Below are 18,132 nucleotides of genomic sequence, written 5' to 3' on the forward strand. Positions count from 1 at the left end.
TCTCAAATCATAGTGGACCTCTCAACAGAGACTTGTAATCATAATTCAATGTTTTTGATAATTCAATCATTTAATATATTTTTTTTAATTTCGTCGATAATCATATTGAAACAAATACGTTCATATAAAGCATTATACGTTTAAATAATTTGTTGACATTTTCAATTTATAACATATACACATATACATACATATTCATATATGTTCATTTAATGGTTCGTGAATCATTAAAATTTGGTCGAGGTTTAAATGAATGTATAAACATAGTTTAAAATCCTTGAGATTTAACTTAACAAAAATTGCTTATCGTGTCAGAATAATATAAAGATAAAGTTTAAATTTAGTTGGAAATTTCCGGGTCGTCACAAAATCATTCATTTTCAATATACGCATTCTATATATATATATATATATATATATATATATATATATATATATATATATATATATATATATATATATCAAATCTTAATTAACAAGTTTAAGTAAATAAATATATTAATTATATTCTTTTAAACAACTAAATATAATATTATATATTTACAAGTAATATATATATATATATATATATATATATATATATATATATATGTAACTATTTACAAATAGTTGTTCGTGAATCGTCGGGAATGGTCGAAGGTCAATTGAATATATGAAACAGTTCAAATTTTTTGAGATCCAACCTAACAGACTTTGCTTATCGTGTTGAAAATATAATATCGTATCGAGAGTTTGATTTAAAATTAGTCAAAATTTTCTGGGTCACTACACACCTATGCTCAAAGTATTTTGTTGGACATGAATAATAGCATCAACGGTGTTTAGGAAAGGACGACCTATAATGATTGGTACCTTAGTGTCCTCTTTCATTTCAAGCACTACAAAGTCAGCCGGAAAGACTATTGGTTCCTTGTTTGGACAAGGGTGGCTAACTCTTACTATCAAGTCTTCGGATATACCTATGGGAGTGTCGAAAGAATGGTTGGCCAAACGGATTCCCATTCTAGTTGGTTTCAAGTCTCCTATGCGAAGTTTCAAATACGGAAAATAGGGCATTAAATTAACACTTACCCCTAAATCGTCTAGTGCATCGTACACTACCGAGTCACCTAGTAAACAAGGAATGATAAAACTACCTGGATCTCCTAATTTTGGAGGTAGCTTTTGCTTTTGCAAAATAGCCGAACACGCCTCATTGAGGAATGTGGCCGAAACCTCTTGGTACCTACCTTTCGAAGAAATCAGGTCCTTTAGAAACTTTCCGTAGTTACGCATTTCTCTAATCACTTCCGCAACGACATATTTGAAGCGACCCGTCCTAATCCATAAGGACGAATACAATAACATATGATTACATCGTGAGGTTCTGACCTCTATATGATACATTTTACAAACATTGCATTCGTTTTTAAAAGACAAACTTTCATTTCAACGAAAGTTAACAGGCATGCATACCATTTCATAATATATCAAACTATAAATGACTTATACTAATCTTGTTGAACTCATTGACTCGAATGCAACGTCTTTTAAAATATGTCATGAATGACTCCAAGTAATATCTTTAAAATGAGCAATTGCACAGCGGAAGACTTCTTTCATACCTGAGAATAAACATGCTTTAAAGTGTCAACCAAAAGGTTGGTGAGTTCATTAGTTTAACATAAATAATCATTTCCATCATTTTAATAGACCACAAGATTTCAGATATTTAATTGTACACGTAACCCGAGTACATAATAACACGCGTAACCCGCGAATTAAAATTCATTCATATGGTGAATGCTTGATAACCGAACTAACAGGATGCATATAGAATATCCCCATCATTTCGGGACTCTCATCGGACATGATAATCGAAGTACTAAAGCATTCGTAGCCCGAATGGGACTTGTCAAGGTCCATAGATCTATCTTTAGGATTCGCATCAATTAGTGGCAATTATAATAAACACTAATTCTTAGGCTACCAAGCTAAAACGGGGAATATTCGATTCGATAATCCAACCATAGAATGTAGTTTTGATTACTTGTGTCTATTTCGTAAAACATTTATAAAAGCAGCGCATGTATTCTCAGTCCCAAAAATATATATTGCAAAAGCATTTAAAAAGGAAGCAAATGAAACTCACCATACTGTATTTTGTAGTAAAAATACATATGACAATATTGAACAAGTGTAGGGTTGGCCTTAGATTCACGAACCTATATCATTTGTGTATATATTAAAATAAATAATCATAATCAAACAAGTGTATACATATTGTTTTATGTTTTAAGATTATTATTCTTATATATATAATTTTATTAATACTTACTTTACATTATGATATTTAATTCGATATTTAATTAAGTTTATTGGTTGAAATGAAATTTTATGTAGTATTAGTATACTTTAGATAATAAATATATATATATTGTTTTGTAAAATTATCAATTGTAGTAATACTAGTTTAAGAATAATAATAATTCTGATAATAGTAATTTTTAATAAAAATGGTAATTTTACTAATAATGATAAAGTAAAAATAATAATTTTAGCAAAAATAATATTTTTTAATAGTAATGGTAATTTTAATAATAAATATCGTTTTATTAGAATTTTTAATGTTCGTATAATTAATAATCCAAATATACTAATATTAATGATAATGATACTTAATCTCCTTAGTAATAATAATAACTATAACTATACATATGATAAGAATGCTAATATTAATGAAGATTATAATTTACATATTAATATTATTAATACAAAATGATCATACTTGGTACTAATTATAATGGTAATAATATTAATTGTATTAATGGTAGTAATAATACTACTTTTAATAATAATAATATTAGTAATGAATATTATACTAAGATGGTAGTTTTAATCATATTGGTATTACTAATATTAACATTAAGGATGTTACTAAATATAATTCTACTAATAATAATAATACTGATAATACTATTAATTAGTGATACTTAGTAATATCAATAATAATAATGATAATAATTTTAAATAATAATAATACTAATAATGGTGACCATAATAATAATAATGGTGTTAATAATTATAATAACTAATGATAATAAATAAAAATGATAATTTTAGTTATATTAATGGTATTAATAATATTTAACATAATACTAACAATAATGATAATAATAGTAATAATAACAAGAAAATACTAGTAATAAAATTGGTTATACCTTCAAAAGAATAGGTTTTTAAAAAAAAATGTCCCTGCTGTGAATCGAACCCAGGACCACTTGCTACCCCGTCAACACCCACAACCATTCCTCTGCTCGTTCATATCTGGAATGATTCCCGAATAATAATTTTATTTAACCTATTTAATTTATCAGTTTCTTTTTCTTCTACTCCTAGTCGACCAGAGCTTCATTCGATTAAACATCTATTACCTCTAACATCACCTATTTCGTTTGGTTTTAGGATCGTTAAACGAAATCACAACAACTCGTAATTTTGACATTAAATTAACAAAGTAGAAATTTAAAAAAAAAAATATTACCTACTGTACCTATTTTAAAGCTCGATGAACTCAAGATATAATTCAAAAATTGTAACGACCCTGGATTTTCCAACGTTTAATTATTAATAATTTATTATTAATGCTTGCGTTTTAATAAATGTGTCCTTATACGTGTTACTTGTTACCGTATTTAACTTTACATGCCCGATTTGTCTTTGTGACACACGTACTTTACACGAATAATATTTTTGAATATTATTTACATTCATGATTAATTAATATTGATCATTTTTAATTAACTAATGTAACTAGTTAATTACTTGGGCTTTGTTTATTTAATTTGTTACTTACTTGGACTTGGGCTTTTATTAATGTACATGGACTTGGAAGCCCACCCTACACACTTAATGGACTAGTTATGAGCCCATTTTATTACTAGTAACTTATTAATGTTAACCTTAGATTAATTAAGTTAAGTATGATGAGACTTGTGCAAGCATGCTAGAAACTCTTCCCCATACATCTAACTTTATCTATTCTAAGCATACACCATTCTCCCATGTTGGAAAGTTAACTTTTGACCTTTCCCCTTTTGCCTTAAAACCGTAGGCTTTGATGGGCATGGAGGGAGTTCTTTTTTCCAATCTTTGTTACATAAACACTAGCATTCATCTCATTTTACACACACACTAATACTTACACTTTTCTCTCTTTTTTTCTCTCAAATATTGTAAGTAACAAGCTTTACTTTCTTTCTTTTTCTTCCATTAAAACCACCATCCATCATCATCATTTACTAGTTGTAGTTTGTTGTTACTTGTTGTTTCTTGTTTATGATTAAAGATCAAGTTTTCTAACTTATATCTTCATGTAATCTTGGTTACTTCCATCTTTTGTTTGATGAAGAACCAAGAACAAGAATCTATACTTACTAGTTTATGGTTCTACATAAAAGTGTTTTCAAGATTTAAAGTTCATAAGTTTCATAATCATACTTGTGTTCACGTTTTGTAGACTTAAATCCTAAGATCCAAACTTTGATTTGAATCTTCCTAAGTATGAAACAAACATGAACATAATACTTGTACTTTAGTTTATTTCTTTCTTTTGTAAGTACATTAAAGTTGTAATGTTGTTAATTTGGTCAAGTATTACTAGTTAATCTTGATCTCATTTTTCTTGAACTAAAAGTTAACTTTGTAAGTTCAAGAACATGGAAGTATAACTTTCTAGTTATAACTTCATATACATATGTTGGATCTAAGTTTATATAACTTATGGTCTTCTAATTTTTTGTAAATAAGAGCTTACAAGCTTACATACATTATTCAAGTTGAAAATCTAAGTTTCATAACTTATGGTTTCATTAAAGTGTAGATCCAACTTTTGTAACTTAGGATCTAACTTAAGAACACTAGATCTAGACTTTCTAGTCTAGGATTTTTAAGATCTAGCTAAGATATAAGTTCTAAGATCTTAATTATTTAGTTTACTTTCAAGTTTATAGCTTAATATTACTTTTGTAACTCATGAATGTGTCGGATCTAAGATCTTGATGTAACTTTGGTTCATCAAACTACATACAACTCTTAAGTGAGTTGTGCTACATATTTTAGACTTACACTAGTGTTATGATGGTTAAACCTTGGTTAAGATTATGCAAACCCATCAACGAGTTGTACACTAGAAGCTATATGCATCAAGGATGAGAACCGTAATGAGCATCAAGCACCAAGAACCCACAGGAACACTTTTACTTACTGTTTCTGGAACTGATCAGACTAACTAGGCTACTGGAAAGATTATTTTCAGTTAGTTCGGTTTAAGTAGATGATTTTCGGTTTAGACCTCGTCTTAATCTGAGTTACGGTTAGGATCTATGGCCTCCCGAAAGTCACTACACCCTATTAACGTTGTGCTGAAATTTCTGACCTACTCGCACTTAAACTATCACCACAGTCAAACGAAGACGAGTTTGGTTCTGGAAATTGGTCAGCCACTAGGGGACTCATATACGGAGCCATGGACACTGGTCTCACCTCATTTCAGTTTGTATAGAAGTCGTGGCGACTGAACGAAATCAGCCTTTATTTCAAACCCTAGTCTTGACTTAAAACTTACTTTACACTTTTTGTTTAATGATGAATGATGATGATGATACTTAAGACCTAATTTACATACATTTAAACCTTTGGGAACGATTTACTGACTTAGTAACTTTTGACTTAGGTTGAGGACCTTCCGGACCAAACTACTTGCTTACTATTCCCGTGTATCGACACCCTCCAGCGACTCTGGCACTTCATCCTCTGGAGCTAGTAGCCATGCACCCGACCCAATGATCACCTCAGATGGAGCCGAGGACCTACAGGAGATTCCAGCTCCACTTATCCCAGGACCCTCGGAGCCACAGCACCATTCCGGTGGTGCTGTAATTCCCGCGGAACTTAGGGAAGGTCCGTTCTGTAATGAGCATAACCATTAGTGCCGACGCCTTCCTGATGGACGTCTCGTGCCGATCCCGCCTTTTAGATACCGACTGATGATAGCCGACCGAGTAGAGCCAACCATGCAGCCACTCCCAGATGATTCCGACGACTCATCATCCGACGACTCATCCTCTGATGACTCCAGTGACGAGGATTCCGACGAGGATCCCAAGGAAGCACCCGTGCAGCCACCCTCTACCCCACCGAAGAAGCGGTATCATTTCGACGGTACTATTATTCCTGGGGTTAACGGAGGGAGATCGTCCGTTAACGCACATGGATCGAGGACTAGAGTTACCTCCCGTAAGCGGCTTGTGCCGTATCCTACTGATCCCTTCATCCGTAAGCCTTACCGCTATGCACCATCTACTTCTGGAGCCGGACCATCTGCACCACCAGCACCACCTGTACCGACTGCACCGCCTGCCCCACCATCTCCCTCTGTCGAGGAACTGACGAGGGAAGTGGAGATCCTCCGTGCTTGGGTCACTGAGCTCGAGGACCAGATGTCCCACGTAATGGACATCCTACACCCACCATCACCATAGGACATTTGTATTAGATTTCATTATGTAATCTCATTTGTAGTTTCATGTACTACTTATGTACTGTACGAACATATGCAGATGTATGCAACTTATTATTTATGAATGGAACTTTGTGTTGTTTAATTCTTGCACAGTGTTCTATTTACGTTATAGTGTGATGACTTTGTGGTATCTGAATCTATTTGCGTTACTTAATTAACATGTGATGTGTTGATTCCATGTTGGTTACCATATACTGTATTACTATTATTTGAATACTGGATTTTGACTTGAGTCAAAATTTTTGTTTCGAACATCAATGGCTAACGGAAGATCAACGCCAACCGCAGCACAGATCGAGAAAATGATCGCTGAACGTGTGGCCACAGCTTTAGCGGAAAGGAACCCCCAAGCTCCACCAGTTAACCAGCCCATTCGTAATGGGTGCAAATACAAAGAGTTTCAAAGCTGCAAGCCCCACAACTTTAGTGGTACTGAGGGGCCGGTTGGTCTCACTAGGTGGTTTGAGAAATTAGAATCTGTGTTCCGTGTTAGTAACTGCTCAGAGACGGACAAAACCAAGTCTTCCTCGTGTACGCTGTCAGACGGCGCACTAACCTGGTGGAACACACTGGCTCAAGCAAAGGGTATTGACGAGGCGTATGCTACGCCGTGGGAAGAATTCAAGGGGGCCATGATTGAAGAGTACTGTCCCCGAACAGAGATCCAGAAAATGGAGATTGAGTTTTGGCAATTGAAGGTTGTGGGAAACGATCTCGATGGTTATAATCGTAGGTACTTGGAACTAGCCCTGATGTGTCCTACCATGGTTACCCCGGAGTTTAAGCGTATGGAAAGGTACTTGTGGGGACTTCCTAAGTCCATTAAGGGAAATGTCACCTCATCTAAGCCACCAAATGTCCCGGAAGCAATGCGCATGGCGCACACCTTAATGAACTAAATTATCAGCGATGAACCGGAGAATGCAAAATCCGAAGCGGGTAGTAGTGATAAGCGTAAGTGGGACAACAACAAGGGGAGAGCCTATGATCAAACCCCCGCAAAGAGGCACAACGATGGGAGGAACCCCAACCCGAACACTGGCTCAAACCCCAACTACAAGGGTACTCTACCACAGTGCAAGAGGTGCTACAAGCACCATACCGAGTACTGTAATGTTGTCTGTGAAAAGTGCAAAAGGACCGGGCATATTGGCAAGGACTGCAAGATCACTACCATGACTGGGAAGCCGAACCCTACTGGACCGAGAAAGTGTTATGAATGCGGACAGATTGGCCACTTCAGAAATGAGTGTCCCAACAAGCTAAAGGACGGTGGACCACCGCGTGGGCGAGCTTTCAATGTAAATGCAAGGGATGCCCGTGAGAACCCCGACTTGGTCACAGGTATATTCACTATCAACAATCTATTAGCTTCTGTCCTATTTGATACTGGTGCCGATAGGAGTTATGTATGTAGACACATTTGCTCTAAGATAAATTGGTCGTTAGTTCCTTTAAAGGAGAGTATGCTTGTAGAGGTAGCCAATGGAAAACTTGAGAAAGTTGACCAAGTTTCCGAGGAGCTATTATCAACATAGCTGGTGTGGATTTCGAGATTGACTTGATACCCATTAAGTTGGGAAACTTTGATGTTATTATCGGTATGGATTGGTTGACCAAGATAAGGGCCGACATTATCTGTGGAGATAAAGCTCTTCGTATACCACACGGAGATGGTGAGCCCCTGATTATTTACGGAGAGAGATGTAGCTCGAAATTGAATCTCATTAGTTGCATGAAAGCGCAAAAGATCATGAAGAAAGGACGTCTTGCTGTTCTAGCACATGTGAAAACATTAGAAACCGAGGTGAAGAGCGTAGATGATGTACGAATTGTGAATGAATTTTCCGATGTCTTTCCGGAAGAATTGCCTGGATTACCGCTACCGAGAGCAGTGGAGTTTTAGATCGATTTAGTGCCAGGGGCTGCACTTGTAGCTCGCGCACCTTATCGACTCGCACCTTCCGAAATGCAAGAGTTGCAGAGTCAATTACAAGAACTGCTAGATCGTGGATTTATCCAACCAAGTTTCTCGCCTTGGGGCGCACCTGTTTTGTTTGTGAAGAAGAAGGATGGATCCTTCCGCATGTGTATCGACTACCGTGAACTCAATAAATTGACGATCAAGAATCGGTATCCTCTTCCCTGAATTGAAGATCTTTTCGATCAGCTACAAGGATCAAGCGTTTACTCTAAGATCGATTTGCGATCCGGTTATCACCAGTTGAGGGTGAAAGAGAGCGACGTGATGAAGACTGCATTCAGAACTCGTTATGGTCATTATGAGTTTCTCGTGATGCCTTTCGGTTTAACCAATGCACCTGCCATGTTTATAGACCTCATGAATCGTGTCTGCAAGCCATACCAGGATAAGTTCGTTATCGTCTTCATAGATGATATCCTCATCTACTCCAAAAGCGAAGAAGAACATGAGCAACATCTTTGTCTAGTGTTGGAACTCTTGAGACAAGAGCAACTTTACGCCAAATTCTCCAAGTGTGAGTTTTGGTTGAAAGAAGTCCAATTTCTGGGTCACGTTGTGAGTGATCAAGGTATCAAGGTTGATCCCACAAAGATCGAAGCTATCAGCAAGTGGGAAACCCCCACTACTCCGACGCACATTCGCCAATTTTTAGGTCTCGCCGGTTACTACCGAAGATTTATTGAAGGTTTCTCTCTGATTGCGCGTCCTTTGACCGCGCTGACTCACAAAGAGAAGAAGTTCATTTGGGAACCTGAACAGGAATCTGCATTTCAAACCTTGAAGAAGAAGTTAACCACTGCACCTATCTTATCACTTCCTGAAGGCAGTGACGATTTCGTCGTTTATTGCGATGCTTCGAAAAGTAGTTTTGGTTGTGTACTGATGCAATACACAAAGGTTATCGCTTACGCCTCCCGACAACTGAAGATTCACAAACAAAATTACACAACACACGATCTAGATCTTGGAGCCGTTGTCTTTGCATTAAAACTGTGGAGACACTATCTTTATGGAACTAAGAGCACTATTTTCACCGATCATAAAAGCCTCCAACACATCTTTGATCAGAAGCAACTGAATATGAGACAGCGTCGATGGATCGAGACGTTGAACGACTATGATTGTAAACTTCGTTATCACCCTGGCAAGGCCAATGTTGTAGCTGACGCTTTGAGCCAAAAGGAGAGGATGGCACCTCTTCGTGTTCGGGCACTGAACATCACCATTCATTCGAACCTCAATAGCCAGATTCGAGCAGCCCAAGATGAGGCTCTCAAGGAGAAGAATATATCTCATGAATACTTGAACATTCTCGTTTCACGATTTGAAGTTAAGGAAACTGGACTCCGATGCTATGCCGGAAGGATTTGGGTACCTCGTTATGGAGATCTACGGAACCTTATACTAGATGAAGCCCACAAGTCGAGATATTCGATTCATCCCGGAGCAGGTAAAATGTACCACGATCTTAAGGAACAGTATTGGTGGCCTAATCTTAAGAAGGACGTTGCAACTTATGTTGGTAAGTGTTTGACTTGTTCGAAAGTTAAGGCCGAACATCAGAGGCCTTCTGGGTTACTTCAACAACCGAAAATCCCGCAATGGAAGTGGTAAAGGATAACAATGGATTTCATTACGAAGTTACCAAAGACGGTGGGCGGATACGATACCATCTGGGTTATCGTTGACCGTCTTACCAAATCTGCACACTTTTTAGCCATGAAGGAAATGGATACGATGGAAAGACTCGCTCAACTATACATAAAAGAGGTTGTATCTCGTCATGGTGTGCCCTTATCGATCATCTCAGATCGCGATCCCCGTTTTGCTTCCAGATTTTGGCGTTCTTTGCAAGAAGCCTTGGGAACTCGTCTCGACATGAGTACCGCGTATCATCCACAGACCGACGGGCAAAGTGAACGCACGATTCAGACTTTAGAAGACATGTTGTGTACATGTGTCATTGATTTCGGAAAGGCTTGGGAAAGGCATTTGCCATTAGCCGAATTCTCTTAAAACAATAGTTATCATTCAAGTATTAATGCTGCACCTTTTGAAGCATTGTATGGCCTCAAGTACCGATCTCCTATTTATTGGGCCGAAGTAGGCGAAACGCAAATCACCGGACCTAAGATAGTCCATGAAACAACTGAGAAGATTGTCCAAATTCAAGCAAGACTCGAGACTGCCCGTGATCGCCAAAAGAGTTATGCCGACCTTAAACGTAAAGACTTTGAATTCAACGTGGGTGACCGTGTAATGTTGAAGGTTGCACCTTGGAAGGGTGTGATCCATTTTGGGAAACATGGGAAGTTAAACCCGCGATACATTGGTCCTTTTGAAATCTTGGAGCGTGTTGGACCCGTTGTTTACCGTCTGGATCTTCCGACTCAATTGAGCTCCGTTCATCCTACTTTTCATGTATCGAATTTGAAGAAGTGTCTTGCTGAACCGGAATATGTCATACCATTGGAGGAACTTACAATTGATGACAAACTCCACTTTGTGGAAGAGCCTGTCGAAATTATGGACCGTGAGGTCAAAACTTTGAAATGCAACAAGATTCCGATCGTCCGAGTGCGATGGAATGCCAAACGAGGACCTGAGTTTACCTGGGAACGAGAGGATCAAATGATGCAGAAGTATCCTCACCTTTTCCCGACTCTTCCATCTACCTCAGCTTAAAATTTCGGGACGAAATTTTCTTTAACAGGTGTGTATTGTAACGACCCTGGATTTTCCAACGTTTAATTATTAATAATTTATTATTAATGCTTGTGTTTTAATAAACGTGTCCTTATACGTGTTACTTGTTACCGTATTTAACTTTACATGCCCAATTTGTCTTTGTGACACACGTACTTTACACGAATAATATTTTTTAATATTATTTACATTCATGATTAATTAATATTGATCATTTTTAATTAACTAATGTAACTAGTTAATTACTTGGGCTTTGTTTATTTAATTTGTTACTTACTTGGACTTGGGCTTTTATTAATGTACATGGACTTGGAAGCCCACCCTACACACTTAATGGACTAGTTGTGAGCCCATTTTATTACTAGTAACTTATTAATGTTAACCTTTGATTAATTAAGTTAAGTATGATGAGACTTGTGCAAGCATGCTAGAAACTCTTCCCCATACATCTAACTTTATCTATTCTAAGCATACACCATTCTCCCATGTTGGAAAGTTAAATTTTGACCTTTCCCTTTTTGCCTTAAAACCGTAGGCTTTGATGGGCATGGAGGGAGTTCTTTTTTTCAATTTTTGTTACATAAACACTAGCATTCATCTCATTTTACACACACACTAATACTTACACTTTTCTCTCTTTTTTTCTCTCAAATATTGTAAGTAACAAGCTTTACTTTCTTTCTTTTTCTTCCATTAAAACCACCATCCATCATCATCATTTACTAGTTGTAGTTTGTTGTTACTTGTTGTTGTTTCTTGTTTATGATTAAAGATCAAGTTTTCTAACTTATATCTTCATGTAATCTTGGTTACTTCCATCTTTTGTTTGATGAAGAACCAAGAACAAGAATCTAAACTTACTAGTTTATGGTTCTACATTTAAGTGTTTTCAAGATTTAAAGTTCATAAGTTTCATAATCATACTTGTGTTCATGTTTTTAGACTTAAATCCTAAGATTCAAACTTTGATTTGAATCTTCCTAAGTATGAAACAAACATGAACATAATACTTGTACTTTAGTTTATTTCTTTCTTTTGTAAGTACATTAAAGTTGTAATGTTGTTAATTTGGTCAAGTATTACTAGTTAATCTTGATCTCATTTTTCTTGAACTAAAAGTTAACTTTGTAAGTTCAAGAACATGGAAGTATAACTTTCTAGTTATAACTTCATATACATATGTTAGATCTAAGTTTATATAACTTATGGTCTTCTAATTTTTTTGTAAATAAGAGCTTACAAGCTTACATACATTATTCAAATTGAAAATCTAAGTTTCATAACTTATGGTTTCATTAAAGTGTAGATCCAACTTTTGTAACTTAGGATCTAACTTAAGAACACTAGATCTAGAATTTCTAGTCTAGGATCTTTAAGATCTAGCTAAGATCTAAGTTCTACAACTTAAGATCTTAATTATTTAGTTTACTTTCAAGTTTATAGCTTAATATTACTTTTGTAACTCATGTATGTGTCGGATCTAAGATCTTGATGTAACTTTGGTTCATCAAACTACATACAACTCTTAAGTGAGTTGTGCTACATATCTTAGACTTACACTAGTGTTATGATGGTCAAATCTTGGTTAAGATTATCCAAACCCATCAACGAGTTGTACACTAGAAGCTATACGCATCAAGGATGAGAACCGTGATGAGCATCAAGCACCAAGAACCCACAGGAACACCTTTACTTACTGTTTCAGGAATTGATTAGACTAACTGGGCTACTGAAAAGATGATTTTCAGTTAGTTCGGTTAGAGTAGATGATTTTCGGTTTAGACCTCATCTTAATCCGAGTTACGTTTTAGGATCTATGGCCTCCCGAAAGTCACTACACCCTATTAACGTTGTGCTGAAATTTCTGACCTACTCGCACTTAAACCATCACCACGGTCAAACGAAGACAAGTTTGGTTCTGGAAATTGGTCAGCCTCTAGTGGACTCATATATGGAGCCATGGCCACTGGTCTCACCTCATTTCAGTTTGTATAGAGGTCGTGGCGACTGAACAAAATCAGCCTTTATTTCAAACCCTAGTCTTGACTTAAAACTTACTTTACACTTTTTGTTTAATGATGAATGATGATGATAATACTTAAGACCTAATTTACATACATTTAAACCTTTGGGAATGATTTACTGACTTAGTAACTTTTGACTTAGGTTGAGGACCTTCCGGACCAAACTACTTGCTTACTATTCCCGCGTATCGACTTTTACTACTTTCCACTGTGAGTTATATCATCCCTTTTTACTTAAACTATTTTGGGAACTGAGAATACATGCGCATTTTACATGTTACATACTAGGCACGAGTACTTAAACTTTATATATGTGTGGGTTATACAACGGCATAAACTTTCCCCTTAGCTCGGTAACGTTTAGTCATTGGTCTTTGAACCGGTGAACGCGAATCTTAGATATGGATCCATAGTGTTTGACATCCCCACTCGGGCTAGTAGCGCTAGCATTTAATGGGTGTTTAATACTTCGTAAACATACGCACTCTCCAAGTGTACTTTTAGGGGGTGATAAATGTTAAGTTAGTTACCAAGTGCCCACGGTTATACATATACTTTTCATACTGTTTTGAAACGCTGTTGAAGCACTGAAATCTCGTGGCCTACCTTACATTACTGTTATACTTAAACTATAGCTCACCAACCTTTGTGTTGACGTTTTTAAGCATGTTTTTCTCAGGTTCTTAAGGTTTGCTTGCTTCCGTTGTACTAGTCATGCTTTGTAGACACCCGTTGCGCTTATTAGAGATGTCACCGCATGAAACGTTTAATTTGCATTATAACTATATTACTTTTGAAACGGTGTAATTGTAACGACCTACGGGTCACGTACTATTATTTTTGCTTGCTATTCGTTGAAGCATACTTTCGGATGTTAAACATTTGACATTGGTTAAAACGTCACCTTTTATCATGAATGCAAACTCTTTTTGAAACAGTATATAGTATTTGACCTTGTAATGATCCTGTTGTTGATGATTCGTACACGATGATTTTGTACGGGGCATCACAAAAATTAAGGCTGTTTTAGACAATGTTTTCAACTTGAAAAAGTTTCTAAATCACTCATATAATCTATCTGAATCATTAATTTAAACTGAAACCTTAAAACAATTTCGAATTTAATGATGAACAAAAGCTTTGACTTTTTAAAACCAAACTTTGACTCCAAAATTCTTTCTTGATTCTGAAAATTGGGATTTGAATCTTTCCAGACAGTTTAAATAAAAGATTTAGAGTTGAACTGCATTAACACATTTTAAAATCAATAAGAAAATCGAGCTTTGGATAAAATTAAGGAAGAACAGGGTACGGCTCCTGTGTTCTTCAAGTTTCTAATTTTAATTCGTTTTATTAAGGGTTGTTAATGGATTCTGTGGTTTGTATAGATAATGTGAGTAAATTGGGATTTGTTTATAACTGAATTTAATCAAGTATTATATTTAAAAACCTCGACAGCAAGTATAATTCAGAAGAAAATAAATAATTAATTTAAACAAAAGGTGAATCGTGATAGCAAACAGAATTTGGATGTTTGCTGATGATAGGATCCCTGATTGGTATGAAAAATTGAAAGCAAGAAAAATCAATTTCCACAAACTGAAAACGATGTCTGATAGATTACGAATTCTTTCTTGCTGTATTAATATATATATTTAGGCGTATTTACACATTTATATATATATATATATATATATATATATATATATATATATATATATATATATATATATTCTATATACGTATTTGTATATATGTATATCGATTATATCTATATCTGTATATTACATATATATATAGAAAACATAATAATATTTATTATATGTATACATTAATTTTTAGTATAAATGATGGAACTAATAATAATAATAATAATAATAATAATAATAATAATAATAATAATAATAATAATAATAATAATAATAATAATAATAATAATAATAATAATAATAATAATAATAATAATAATAATAATAATATATAATCTAAAAAAAATGATATCAACCCCATTATTAATGTAAATTTTATTAACATATATTGTTTTCTAATAAATGTTAATTACAATTACACTAATAACAATTATATTAACTATAATATTATTTGATATTAATAATGATACTAATTATAAAGTGGTAGTAATATTATTATCCATAATATTAATAATATAACAACTTATATACATCAAAATTCATATTTATTACATAATATTATTTTGATATTTATTTTGAGAGTAATTATAATATTAATATGTCAGCAATATGTATAATTACATATATATATTATTACTTATGTAGTATTAATAATCATAATAACCTTTCTTAGAATTTTATTATTTATGCAATTTATATAAAAAAATCATATATATTTATATATAACTTCATTTTAAATTACTCACAATTATTTTGTATCTTATATGATATATTTAATTCCAATGTTTAAATTATATTTATAATTCCAATTTATTATATATATACTTACATTTATATATATATATATATATATATATATATATATATATATATATATATATACCAATAATGGTTCGTGAATCGTCGAGAATAGTCAAAGGACAAATGCATTCATGTAAACAAATTCAAAGTTTTTGAGATTCAGTTTAACAGACTTTGCTTAACGTGTCGAAATCATATAAAGATTAAGTTTAAATTTGGTTGGAAATTTCCAGGTCGTCACAGTACCTACCCGTTAAAGAAATTTCATCCCGAAATTTGAGTGTGGTTGTCATGGCTAATAATAAGAATGTTTTCCTGACGTATATGAGCTGATAATTAGAGTTTTATTACTGTTGAGTAATACGGATAAGATAATTCGATTACTTGAAGAGTACGAGTGAAGCTATCACGAAAGAGTGAAATGAGGAAATAAAGTTTCGTCATATCTTTTGATGTAGATAAGGTTGATTTCCGGAATTCGAGGGATTTAGAGAAAATCTTCGTAATAAGATTTGATTTTTTTTTTCGAAAATTAAGAAAATTAAGATACTCTTTGGTTAAGTGCGATAATATGTCTTGATTGTTCTGTCTGATATTTCACTTTAAGTCCACCCTCTTTATTTCCTTTATATTTAGGAGCTCCATGCTTTTGTTTTCTTTTCCCGACTTAAGTCAAGCGAATAATGGTCCAGAATTCATAGATACGAATTTTGGAATGAGCAGAGTTAATGTTCTATGAAAGAAATGGTAATAGCACAATCTAACTTGTCAAATTACCAGAATTCAAGAGAAAAGATAGTATTATCAAGAAAATATGTTCTTGATATGTTTATAGATTAGATAGAATGTAAGAGTCGTGTAATATGGCACATGATGACGTTATGGTCTGTGAATCATCACGTTTCATTAGAAACTCAGCATGATTTACTGTAATATAATCACGTTGATCAAGTGTCATTATATTATACTAACTCATGCTTCAGTTCCCAACATTATTTCAAAATCATTTATATTTTAAACTCAAAGTTTTTAGAATTTAGAAACTAAAATAGTTTCTTTTATGATGTAACACAGATAGCACGAAGAGATAACTAATTTCGGATAAGAAGAGTTATGAAAATATCCTCAGAAATATCGAAGATATTTATGATGATATTTTCAGAATTTCTAAGATCGAAGGTTGATGAAGAAAGAATTTCCACAAGATTTAATATGAGTATAGAGCAAGGTTTTCTCTAAAGATTTCATTGGATACAGAATCGTCTGGATTCTTTGAATATAGGGTTTGGTCCTTGTATTTGTCCTTGGCCTCCTTCGTGGTTAGCTCAATCCGTTTTCAAGTTCTAACTTTTCTGAGCGTTTCCAACATACTATTCTTTATTATCAAACTTCTGGCTGTTAAGATCGTTTACAGTTTTTACTACTTCATTCAGCTTTTTCAACATTCCGAGTATTGATTCGTAAACTGGGTGCTTTTCAAAATTTCAGAATGGAAGATCATAATTCTAAGAGATAAATGTTATATGTATACATATAACTGTTGATATAGAAACACTTCGAGATGTCGAAATACTGATTGCTGATTCTCGGTAATTGGTATGGCAATTCTTGTTACAAGATGCGGATAAGTACATGATAGGGTTTTAATGAACAGATATAATGGTTTTTCAGAGAGATTTAAGCCAGTGAGTAATGAAGTTGCTGGTAAATTTACTACTAATGTGGAGGGATATAAACGGTTTCCCGATAACGATAACAAAAGGCAACTTATATATCACGGTTATAATAAGGCTAATCCTAATGAAAGTCGAAGTTGTCTTGCTGGAGCTGTGACAAAATTGGCTATTTTGAAAAAGAATTGCAACGTTATTTTCGGTAATAGCAATGTCAAAGGAGCTTGTACAGATACGTGTTAAACGTTTACTCAGGTTCCGAGTGTTTTCAGGTGCATAACTATATGCATCAATTTTTTTTTCATAGATGAAGTGCGGTTGGTTCATCCTCTGATTGAGGTGTTTTCAGGAATTATGAAAGGTTTGAACGCAGATTGGAATCGTCAAAATACAAATGAGGTTTAAGATGAAATCAAGTGGCAAACTTGAAGAAATATTTAGTTTCATATGTTATAATCAATATTTTAATTCATTTTAATTGTCCAATGTTATTAGTCCACAGTCGATAGTCCAATATTTCATATATAGCTTAATATATAATATTCGAATTTAATTAATACGTATCGTGACCCGTGTACATGTCTCAGACTCGATCACAACTCAAAGTATATATATTATTGTAGAATCAACCTCAATCCTGTATAGCTAACTCTAGCATTACAGCATATAGAGTGTCTATGGTGATTCCAAATAATATATATAGATGCGTCGATATGATATGTCAAAACCTTGT

Source organism: Rutidosis leptorrhynchoides, chromosome 3 (assembly GCF_046630445.1).
Source record: "Rutidosis leptorrhynchoides isolate AG116_Rl617_1_P2 chromosome 3, CSIRO_AGI_Rlap_v1, whole genome shotgun sequence".
In the NCBI taxonomy this organism is placed as follows: Eukaryota; Viridiplantae; Streptophyta; class Magnoliopsida; order Asterales; family Asteraceae; genus Rutidosis; species Rutidosis leptorrhynchoides.